Source organism: Nerophis ophidion, linkage group LG10, assembly GCF_033978795.1.
Source record: "Nerophis ophidion isolate RoL-2023_Sa linkage group LG10, RoL_Noph_v1.0, whole genome shotgun sequence".
Taxonomy (NCBI): Eukaryota; Metazoa; Chordata; class Actinopteri; order Syngnathiformes; family Syngnathidae; genus Nerophis; species Nerophis ophidion.
In genome coordinates, this window is record NC_084620.1 from 31,920,547 (window position 1) to 31,929,817 (window position 9,271).

Genomic DNA, 9,271 nt, shown 5'->3' on the forward strand with positions numbered 1-9,271 from the left:
GCTTTTAAATTGCCTGTGTTAACACTAATGCTGTCTGAAAAGCATGTGTGTGTGTGTGTGTGTGTGTGTGTGTGTGTGTGTGTGTGGGGGGGGGGGGGGGGATAAGTGGAGGGGGGGACAGTGGGAGCTCACAGCGACATCAGCCTGTCAGTCTAATTGAAACACTTTTTATTCTCGCACACACAAACACACACACACACTCACACACACACACACATTCTTGCATTTGTTACCCTCCTAAAACCTCAGAGAAATGCCTACCTCATTAAGACTACCCTTTATAGATATATAAAGCTTAGTATTTACAACATTGATAATATATAAAAACTATGCAAATATAAAAAAAAGGCAAGCTTTCAGTTAATAATTGTTTTATTTAATTTTTTGTTTGTAATTGGTTTTTAATCTTCATTATTTACATAAATGTAAATGATGCGATGACGTAGCAACTTGTCCAGGGTGTACCCCTCCTACCGCCCACAGCTGAGATAGGCTCCAGCGACCCCCTGCGACCCCAAAAGGGACAAGAGGTAGACAATGGATGGATGGATATTTACATCAAGTAATAACAATATGTCGCTATATACAAATCTATTTGTTCATTTGTAATAATTTTGGCCAAAGAGGGCGCATTTCCATTTCTTACACACACTTGTTATTACATATGTTGGCCAGAGGGAGTCAATTTGAAAAATCCCTCCTTTTTGGCACCACCCTAATTTTGATAGATTTCACGAGAAAATAATGCAATATCACAGAAACAGAAAGATTATGAGAAATTGTTTAGAAATTTATGAGAAAAAAGTCGACACATTGTGAGAAAAAGACTGCTTTTAGTTATTTGTATTTTTTTTTTTTTTTTAATGTTTTGTTTGCCTTTAAAGGCCTACTGAAATGAGATGTTCCTATTCAAACGAGGATAGCAAGTCCATTGTGTGTGTCATACTTGATCATTTCGCGATATTGCCATATTTTTGCTGAAAAGTTTTAATAGAGAACATCAAAGTTCGCAACTTTTGGTCGCTAATAAAAAAGCCTTGCCTGTACCAGAAGTAGCAGACGATGTGCGCGTGACGTCACGGGTTGTGGAGCTCCTCACATCCGCACATTGTTTACAGTCATGGCCACCAACAGCGAGAGCGATTCGGACCGAGAAAGCGACGATTTCCCCATTAATTTGAACGACGATGAAAGATTCGTGGATGAGGAAAGTGAAAGCGAAGGACTAGAAAGAAAAAAACCTAGACGGCAGAGCGATTCAGATGTTATTAGACAAATTTACTAAGATAATTCTGGAAAATCTCTTATCTGCTTATTGTGTTACTAGTGTTTTAGTGAGATTATATGGTCGTACCTGTACAGCCTGAAAGTCGGAGGGGTGTGGCCAAGGGTGTGGTGACCGCCAGTGTCTCCGAGGGAAGCCACGTTTCTCGACGAGGCGAAGGCAGCCGATGCTTCCTCCACGGTGGAAGCATCCGACGGTCGGGGGCGGCCGGTGGGAGGAGGCAAGACAGTCCGCAGGTGCCTCTTTGACAGGTGTAGGAGGAAAGACGCAAGCTCTCCGCGTATGTCAACGGTAAGAGCCGACTTATCACCACCATTTTCTCACCGAAACTTGCCGGTTGACATGTGGTAGGAAAACATGTTCGCTTGACCGCTCTGTTCCATAGTAAAGCTTCACTGTCATCTTTCGGGAATGTAAACAAGGAAACAAAGAAACGCCGGCTGTGTTTGTGTTGCTTAAGGCAATACACCGATTCCACATACATCTTTCTTCTTTGACGTTTCCATTATTAATTGAACAAATTGCAAAAGATTCAGGAACACAGATGTCCATAATACTGTGGAATTATGCGATCAAAAGAGATGACTTATAGCTGTGAACGGTCCTGGACCAAAATGTCCTCTACAATGCGTGACGTCACGCGCACACGTCATCATACCGCAACGTTTTAGCATGATACTTCTGCGCAAAATTTAAAATTGCAATTTAGTAAATTCAACCGGCCGTATTGGCATGTGTTGCAATGTTAATATTTCATCATTGATATATAAACTATCAGACTGCGTGGTTGGTAGTAGTGGGTTTCAGTAGGCCTTTAATCTTCATTAATTACTTCAAGTTAATACAGTATAACTCTATATGCATATTTATTTTATAAATTTGGGCCAAAGGGGGCGCATTTACATTTCTTACACACACTTGTTATTATATATGTTGGCCAGAGGGGGAGCACTTCAAATTTTTACACACACTTGTTATTTCATATGTTTACCAGAGGGGGAGCACTTTTAAAAGAGACACACAGTCAATTTGAAAAATCTCTCCTTTTTGGGACAGCCCTAATTTTCATAGGTTTCACCACCGGGGTGCAAATGAGATCTCTATTTTTTGTTTTTGTAATGTGCTTGAGGCCGATGACAAACGAGTCACGGACCCTAGATGGACCATGTGCCGAACTTTGCGCAACCCAACTGTAGAAGGCAACTGTTAATGTCCACTATAGTCTTAGTACCGTAGTGTATTTGTTCATCGTATGGTTACCATGAATTGATTAACGTGGACCCCGACTTAAACAAGTTGAAAAACTTATTCGGGTGTTACCATTTTGTGGTCAATTGTGCGGAATATGTACTTGTGGAGAGGCTGAGCCGACGAGCCGACAGCGGGACAGGGCAAATGGTTGTCCTGACCAAGATGGCGGCCAGGAGGCGGTGCATGCAGCAGAGCGGAGAGGCGGGGCACGCCTGGAGCCACACCTGCGCTCAATCATTACATCTTCTGCTGCAGCATAAAAAGGGCGAGGGAGGAACAATCGTGGCAGAAGTAGGAGAGGAACAACCTGACAACAACGACCACGAAAGCGACGAGATCGACCGAGAGGAAGATGAGCCCCTGCAGCAGACGCAGCCCCCGATTACCGAAAGGTGTGCCGCGACAACCAGGAAGAGCCAGCAAGCCAGAAATTGGCGCGACAGACTGGCAATACATAATGTTTGTTAAAATAATAAACCCCTTTTCAGTGCGCAGGCTCTTCCTGCTTGCCGTCGCGGCACACCTTTCGGTGTCCGGCGTTTGCGACCGCTGCGGGGGCTCATCTCGCTCTGGGTCTCGTTCGTCGTGCTCGTGGTCTTTTGTTGCCGTGGATTTCTCGCCTACTTCTCCCACGATCTTTCTTCCCTCTCCCCTTTTATACTGCAGGAGAAGATGGAGAGATTGAACGCTGGTGTGTTTTGTACGCACCTGACTTGGCTGGCTGCATCGTCGCTCCGAGTGGGTCCCGCCTCTTCTCTCCGCCGCATGCCCCGCCTCCTGGCCGCCATCTTGGGTAGGACCGACGTTTGTCCTATCCCGCCGTCGGCTCGTCGGCTCCGTCTCTTCACAGTACTGTACTGTGCAATCTACTAATAAAAGTTGCAGTCAATCAATCCAAAAATATATGGGACTTTAGTATTTGGTTCTCCATTAGATGCAATTGTTTTCCGTATTGGTACCATGATTTCGGTCCTAACTTGTTCACCGGTCCTCATATGGATGGTGCTTTTCCTTGTTTGATGTCTCAAGAATGGTAGAAATACAAGAACACACACTACATAACATTACCTCCCTCAATCACTGGCAGCCCTTAGAAATATCTATAGGATTCATATATGTGGTAATTGTTGAGATTCTTCAACATCAACCTCATCAGAGGACGCCTTCATGGATGTTGCTGTGAACAGAAAAAAAAAAAAGTTGTCCAAAATGTTTTGATGAACACAAGTTGTCCAAAATGTTTTGATGAACACATAGGCAATGAAGTATGCGTGCACGTGTGTGTGTGTGTGTGTGTGTGTGTGTGTGCGTGCGAGTGTTGTTGTTGGCCAGACACCTTAATCGTATCTTTTCTAGCAAACATTACATTGAAACTAGCATGAAAATGATCCACGGAGAGACAGCTGTAGGAGACAATTAACAGTGGCATTTGGGAATCATCTCTTGAGGATAGCATCTTCTTGTCGGATCCTATTAGCTCCCCTTTGGAGCCATTAGCTGCATTATTGGTCGGCGCTGTTTGCTGTTTGACTTTTCACCCCCAGTTGCCGTCCACTATCGACCACTGCTATTTCCTTTCATTTAATTGATCTCCTGGCTCGTCGTTAATCAAATTGGTCAACAAGTAAACACACTGCCGCTGCAATTGACAAACATTCATTGATCTCTGGGGGGTTTATACAAGGGAAAGGCTACACACTGTTGTGATGTAGAAGTTTGAAAAATGACATTTTCAGGTGTCCCAGGATGGGATGGTTGTTTGTACTCTTTGGACTTGAAGCAGGAGTACGCTTCCTGAAAGTGTGTTTGTACTTGACCTACATCACGAGTGTTCAAAGTGCAGCAGTATAACTGTCATACTAAATATGAAAGTTGTATAAAAATAACTCCAAAACCAAGCATGCAATATGTCTAAAAATGCCTGTATTAATGTATATATGTGAGTTTTATTAGAATCAGGTGCATTTGTAAGGTTTGCAAATACAAAAATTAGTTTTTCACTCAATATGACAGTATAACTGTCACACTTAATAGGAGTTATTTATTTAAACAAAAAACTAAATTGCAAAATGTCCAATAATGCCTGAAATAATTTATCTTCGTGAGTTGTACTAGAAACGTGAGCTTTTGTAAGATTTGCAAACAAACACTTGCTTTTTTTACTCAATATGGCAGTAATGTTCTTAGAATCATGAGATAGTGCAAAAAAAGTAATACAAAAATATTCATACATAACTCCTAAACCAAACATGCAAAATGTCTAATAATGCCTGTAATAATGTATCTCTGTGAGTTCTATTAAAAACATGAGCTTTTGTAAGGTTTGCAAACACAAAAATTAGTTTTGTTACTCAATATGACGGTCATACTAAATATGAAAGTTAGATAAACATATCTCCAAAACCAAACATGCAATATGTCTAATAATGTTTGTATTAATTTATATATGTGAGTTTTATTAAAATCCTGAAAAAAAGGTTTTCACTCAATATGACAGTATAACTGTCACCCTTAATATGAGTTATTTAAACATAACTCCTAAACCAAACATGCACAATGCCGAATAATGCCTGAAATGATTTATCTATGTCAGTTTTACTAGAAATTTCAGTTTTTGTAAGGTTTGCAAACACAACAAAATGGTTGTTTGCAACAATCTTAGGATTCTGACAGAAATGTTCTTAGAATCCTGAAATAATGCAAAAAAAGCAATAACAAATTTTCAAACATAACTCCTAAACCAAACATGCAAAATGCCTAATAATGCCTAAAATAATGTATCTTTGTGAGTTTTACAAAAAATATGAACTTTTGTAAGGTTTGCAATATACTCAATATGACAGTATAACAGTCATACTAAATATAAAAGTTATATAAACATATCTCCAAAACCAAAAATGCAATACGTCTAATTCTGCCTGTAATAAAGTACAAACCCCGTTTCCATATGAGTTGGGAAATTGTGTTGGATGTAAATATAAACGGAATACAATGATTTGCAAATCATTTTCAACCCATATTCAGTTGAATATGCTACAAAGACAACATATTTGATGTTCAAACTGATAAACTTTTTTTTTGTTGCAAATAATCATTAACTTTGGAATTTGATGCCAGCAACACGGGACAAAGAAGTTGGGAAAGGTGGCAATAAATACTGATAAAGTTGAGAAATTTTCATCAAACACTTATTTGGAACATCCCACAGGTGTGCAGGCCAATTGGGAACAGGTGGGTGCCATGATTGGGTACAAAAGCAGCTTCCATGAAATGCTAAGTAATTCACAAACAAGGATGGGGCGAGGGTCAAAAATTTGTAAGCAGTTTTAGAACAAAATTTCCCAACAAGGTATTGCGAAGAATTTAGGGATTTTACCATCTACTGTCCGTAAAATCATCAAAAGGTTCAGAGAATCTGGAGAAATCACTGCACGTAAGCGATGATATTACGGACCTTTGGTCCCTCAGGCGGTACTGCATCAGAAACCGACATCGGTGTGTAAAGGATATCACCACATTTGCTCAGGAACACTTCAGAAAACCACTGTCAGTAACTACAGTTGGTTGCTACTTCTGTAAGTGCAAGTTAAAACTCTGCTATGCAAAGCAAAACCCATTCATCAACAACACCAAAGAACGCTGCTGCCTTTGCTGGGCTAGAGCTCATCTAATATGGACTGATGCAAAGTGGAAAAGTGTTCCGTGGTCTGACGAGTCCACAATTTAAATTATATCTGGAAACTGTGGACATGGTGAAATCCGGAACAAAGAGGAAAATAACCATCCGGATTGTTATAGGCGCAAAGTTCGAAAGCCAGCATCTGTGATGGTATTGGGCTGTATTAGTACCCAAGGCATGGCTAACTTACACATCAGTGAAAGCACCATTAATGCTGAATGGTCCATACAGTTTTGGAGCAACATATGTTGTCATCCAAGCAACGTTATCATGGACGCCCCTGCTTATTTCAGCAAGACAATGCCAAGCCACGTGTTACAACAGCGTGCTTTCGTAGTAAAAGAGTGCGGGTACTTTCCTGGCCCGCCTGCAGTCCAGACCTGTCCCCCATCGAAAATGTGTGGTGCATTATGAAGCGTAAAATACGACAGCAGAGACCCCCGACTGTTGAACGTCTGAAGCTCTACATAAAACAAGAATGGGAAATAATTCCACTTTCAAAGCTTCAACAATTAGTTTCCTCAGTTCCCAAACGTATATTGAGTGTTGTTAAAAGAAAAGGTGATGTAACACAGTGGTGAACATGCCCTTTCCCAACTACTTTGGCACATGTAGCAGCCTTGAAATTTTAATTTAATTATTATTTGCAAAAAAATTTATGAGTTTGAACATCAAATATGTTGTCCTTGTAGTGCATTCTACTAAAAATGGGTTGAAAAGGATTTGCAAATCATTGTATTCTGTTTATATTTACACATAACACAATTTCCCAACTCATATGGAAACGGGAATGGTATATATGTGAGTTTTATTTGAAAATGGTGCTTTTGAAAGGTTTGCAAATGCAAAAGGAGTTTTTAAACATAACTCCTAAACCAAACATGCAAAATTAAATAAGTGAAAGTTAAAGAACCAATGATTGTCACACACACACTAGGTGTGGCGAAATTATTCTCTGCATTTGACCCATCATCCCTGGTCACCCCCTGGGAGGTGAGGGGAGCAGTGAGCTGCATCGGTGGCCGCGCCCGGTAATAATTTTTTGTGATTTAACCCCCAATTCCAACCCTTGATGCTGAGTGTCAAGCAGGGAGGTAATGGGTTCCATCTTTGTAGTCTGTCTAATAATGCCTGAAATAATGTATCTTTGTGAGTTTTATTAGAATCAGGTGCTTTTGTATGGTTTGCAAATACAGTTATTTTATTTTTTTTTACTCATAATGACAGTACAACTGTCGCACTCACTATGACCCTGGGAATCTTTTTGACAGTCAAAATATTTTTTGGGTCCTCTGCATATTCTAAAAAATAAGAATAATTCATTATAAAGAGATACAATACCAGACAATAAACAAATATGGTTTTTCAGCTGTGAGACAAAGTTAAGATATGGATGTTTTGTTCAGATTAACAGATCAAACTGACAACCTGCAAGCCAAATCCGGCCCAGGAATGACACTGTACAGATCTGAGTTCAGTTCAAAACTTGGGACACAAACATTTTTGCGGCACATTTCTTAACTACCTGGACCGCTCTAAACACATTGGATGATCTGTTTGTTAACATTTTAAACCTTGCTAGCAAACACAGAACACTGGGGTCCAAACTTGTGATCTTTTTTTAATAACTGAGAAGTTCCTTAAAGAAGAATTGCACTTTTTTTGGAATGTTGTTGTTAGGGCGCGAGCGCAGGCCGCCATGCATTCCGCCTCTCACTCTGCTATGCACTCCGCTCAGCGCGCCTCGGAACACGCTCACGGGCATTCCTCTCCTGCTGATCAAATCTATCAACACACCTGACTCTGATGAAACTCTTGCCATCTTAAGCCGGCGTGTCCTGCGTTCCACGGCCAGAACGTAGCCCCCTGTATGGTACAGTAAGCCTACACGTCTCTAGCTCTCTCCCTATGTGCATTCTCTCTCTCTGTGTGTTTCTCCTCCTCTGTGCTCATCGTCTTGTGTCCTGTGTCGTCATCCCGCAGCGTTCCTCCGTTTACTGGTTTTGAGCTGTGTGTTTCATCTCCCCGAATTCCCTCTGGTTCCCTGGCCGCCTTCCTGGATCTAAACCTCTCGCCTGGACACGGACCTTGACGCCTTGCTCCTGCCCCTGACCTCTTGCCTGCCCACAGACCTCCAAGCTTGCTTTGCCCTCCATGGACTTCCACATCTCGCTCAACAGGCACCTTCAACAACTCCTGGTAACACTTATTTAAACACAACACAAAGTCCCACCATACATATCTTGATTTATTACACATGTCGTTGTATTATATTAATAAATACACCAAGAGCTAAACAACATCCACGCCTCTGTGCAGTCTTCTCCTCTCACTGTACTGATATGGTTGCCTATCGTTCACAATCATTGTAAGAGACAAGAAGACAAACATTTTTGGCTTTTTTTTACAGTCTAACATGTAAACATTGGCTTGTTCGTGGGAGCTAGCAATACAGCTAAGGCAAGCAATCAGTTCTGCCTCTAAATCACTTTGAAAAATGCATTCAAAAACCGTCACCAATACTTCATTTACGTTCCGTAACGTGTATAATAACCAAGCTGTAGCGATATCGTTATTGTAAGAGCGAACACCGAGGAGCTCTTTTTCTAGCGGAGTAACACAATAATGTGCTACGATATTAGTCGTAAAAGCTAAGCACCGCAAGAGATAAGCTAGCTTTTATGTCAGCACGAAACACATTTTTACTTTGTAATGCACAACAGGGCGATAAAACAGCAATCTGTACTGACTGAAAAACATCACCACTCATATTACAGTGTCTGTAAAGTATTAGCCCACATTTCATGTTTTGTCTTGTTTGTGTGACTTTATCTTGTTGGCGATCAGCAAGGTTCACCTTTGGTTGCTCTTACACCTTTTACAACTGCTTCCTCTTCCTCCTTCGCTTGCTTTAAAGGGAAACTGCACTTGTTTTGGAATGTTTCCTATAGTTCATAATCATTATGAGACACAAGAAAACAAAAAGTATTTGCTTTTTTTCGCTTTCTAACATAACAAAAAATTGTCTGGTTCTAACTGGCTAGCAATGCAGCTAA

At 40.8% G+C, this 9,271-nt stretch overlaps 1 long non-coding RNA gene across 1 annotated transcript; it reads left to right on the plus strand.

Moving 5' to 3' along the window:
• Positions 1-7,683: 7,683 nt before the first annotated feature.
• LOC133559891 (uncharacterized) lies at positions 7,684-8,517 on the plus strand. The gene is made up of 2 exons (XR_009808308.1): positions 7,684-8,088; positions 8,199-8,517. It is a non-coding gene; the product is annotated as an uncharacterized LOC133559891 (long non-coding RNA).
• The last annotated feature ends 754 nt before the right edge of the window (positions 8,518-9,271 follow it).